Genomic DNA, 3,230 nt, shown 5'->3' with positions numbered 1-3,230 from the left:
CTAGGGACTGGATATGATCGGGCCTTTCAAACCGGCCCCTAGGAAATTTACATGCGTTTTTGTGCTGATCGACAAATTTTCCAAGTGGATAGAGTACATGCCCCTGGTCAAGGCATCTTTAGAAAAGGCTATTGCGTTCATCGACCAGGTCATCCACCGCTTCGGCATACCCAACAACATCATCACTGATCTAGGTACTCAGTTCACCGGGAACGCTTTTTGGGACTTCTGTGATGAAAGGAGCATAATAGTAAAATACGTCTCAGTGGCGCACCCCAGAGCTAATGGACAGGTTGAGCGGGCAAATGGTATGATCTTGGACGCACTTAAGAAGAGGATGTGCAAAGAAAATGATAAAGCTCCCGGAAGATGGCTCAAAGAGTTACCGGCCGTGGTCTAGGGCCTCAGAACCTAGCCCAGTCGCAATACCGGCATATCACCATACTTTATGGTTTATGGCACTGAGGCAGTGCTCCCAGCAGATATAGCCTTTAGATCAGCACGGGTAAAGAACTTCGACGAAGACAAGGCCAATGAAGTATGAGAGCTAGAAGTGAATAGTGCAGAAGAGAAGCGGCTTGATTCTTGCGTACGTACAGCCAAATACCTTGCTGTTTTGCGTAGGTACTACAACAAGAATGTCAAGGAGCGGTTCTTCATGGTTGGGGACCTAGTCCTAAAGTGGAAGACGAATCAGGCTGACGTCCACAAACTCGCAACCCCATGGGAAGGGCCCTTCATGATCAAGGAGGTTACACGCCCAACATCTTACATGTTAGCTCACCTAGACGGTACAGACGTACCCAATTCATGGCACATCGACAAGCTTAGGCGTTTCTATGCTTAACTACTAAGATATGTACCCCTCTTGTACTTTCAATTTAATTCAATAAAGCTATTATGATTTCTCTGACCACTCTAATGTGTCACTTTGAAGTCTATTGTTATTCTAACTCAACCAGTTAAAACCGACCACCATTCCTTCTCAGGTTTTCGGAGCAGGCCCTATCTCCGGTTCCTCCCAATGCGTGCATGGGATCCGCTCTCTACGCTACGGGTGATCAGCAGGTGCTCTCTGGTTTGACTTGTATGTTTCTATGTGTGCACAAGCTACGCACCTCACACTTCGACCACAAGACAAACCAGAGCCATACAAACCTTTCAGGATGACGTGTCGACTAAACTGGTACAACTGAACAGAACACTAACACATTCTAACTCAGTTACACCAACACGATATCCGAGCTTAAACACGTTTTCTACAAAACAAACAAGCTTATGCTGATATACAGTTACGTTATTACAAACTTGCCTGAAAAGGTCCAAGTTTACAATAACACAACTACATCTTCTTCTACAGCTATAGCCTATACTATTGGCTGGTCGGGGCACGCGGCACCTACTGCTCGCTGGGCCTGACATCGTGCAAGGGTCTTGGGGACTCTGGTACTGATCGAGCTGAAGAAGATGGCCCCACCGATGCCTGGCTAGTCGAGACCGTAGCCTTCGCCAGTTGGCTTGAAAATGATGGCGCTCCCAACTGACTTGTTGACGGCGTTCCTTGTACGGGTGGTGTCGCACCTCCACACAGGTTAATATCGCCAATTATCTTTGCCGACAAGTCCAGCTAAGTCATCCGTAGCTCCTTAGCTTTGTCTGGATCTACCTCCTTCGGGTATCCAGCCTCTAGGCGCTTGAGATCGATCAAGGGGTAGTGAGCATGTACCATGCTTAGCACATGCGCGCCTACATACTCTCCCGCCTCCTTCACGAACTCCTAGAACCATCCCCATGCCCTTTGGCATCTCTCGATCAATCTCAGCTGCGGCGTCCTTGGCACATCCTCTGGTAGTGCCAGATCAATGAGGTTAAGGATCGACAAAATGCCCGTTGCCACCTCCTAGCACTAGTTTTTCCAGGTGTCATGATCCTTGGTGATCTTTTGGCATTGCGCCTTCCAGCCGTCACAATTTTTTATCATGGCGTCCAGATGCTTCTTCGCATTAATTTTTATAACTGCAAACCGCACATGCTGTTAAGATGCTACATTACGCCAAACTACGGTAGGCAGCAAAAATGAGCAAAGGGGTTTGGAAAACTTACCTTTCAGCTCCTCTGTCATCTTGGTCGTGTGGTCTCGGAGCTGCGACTGGTCTTGTGCCAGTTTTCTGTTGTCCTCTTTTAGGCGATCACACTCTACGACCGCACAACTATTCTCCTCTCGGAGATGGACTACTTCGGCTTCTAAGCCTGCACTACAACTGTTACTACCAATAATGTAACAACACTTGTCAGTAGACGTTGTGATAAAGTGGCTACTTACTTGTTCTTTCCCGCTCTTTATTACTGAGCTAGATGACCAGGTTCTGGTTCTAGGACTCTTGCACTGTCTTTTCATGGTTGACAGCTTCAAGTCGCTGGCGCAAGCGTTCCACCTCCACCGTCAACTCCTTGTTGCTTGCAGCGATCCCCTCAATCTGGTCGAAGCATTTCTTGCGGTACCTTGCGGTCTTCATTAAGTCCTATGTGCAGATCGCTAAGTAAGACAGCTGCGACTAGACAGCAAGATCAAGGGGTGAAGCGAAGCTTACCTGCACCTCCGTCACCAGCCGTTTTGCCACCCGTTCAACTTTTTTGGTTTCTTCGACCTCCGGGATTTCCTCATGGACAGCCCATTGGTCGTTCCGCCAACACAACACATACACATGTTGTCGCTTTATCCTGCATATGGCCTAGGACCTCCTCCACTTAGTCCTCTTCGGGCTCTTCTTTAGGTCTTGGTGCTGGTCCGGCGTCAGCAGCTTCTGTGATCACCATGGCCTTCCCACGGGCTGCAGCATCGATAAACATGGTCTGTGCTCTCACCTCCGGCCATTGCTCCTCAATCTATTCCGTTACCCTTGACACTGAGGTGTTGCCCTCAGCAGGTTTAGTGCTTGGAGCACTCATGCTCGGCTCGGCTCTTTCCTCGACCGCCTGCTCAGGGACTGTTGTCTGACTATTTGTTTGCTAAGGCCCCGACGGATCTTCTACTATGGGTTCCTCGATGGTCGGCCGCTGGGCAGTCTGCTCTGCACTTATTGGCGGTGCCACGCCACTTCCGGCTAGCTGGTCTAGACTTTCAGTGGACACCGAGCTAGTACATCTGCGATAAGTTCAGAAAGCAATCATATTAAATGCAAATTGCTAACTTATAATAAGGTTACAAATACTTACATGTTAGAAGCGTG

This window comes from Miscanthus floridulus, chromosome 4 (genome assembly GCF_019320115.1).
Source record: "Miscanthus floridulus cultivar M001 chromosome 4, ASM1932011v1, whole genome shotgun sequence".
Lineage (NCBI taxonomy): Eukaryota > Viridiplantae > Streptophyta > Magnoliopsida > Poales > Poaceae > Miscanthus > Miscanthus floridulus.
The sequence above is the reverse complement of the archived record's forward strand: the minus strand, read 5'-3'. Positions refer to the sequence as shown.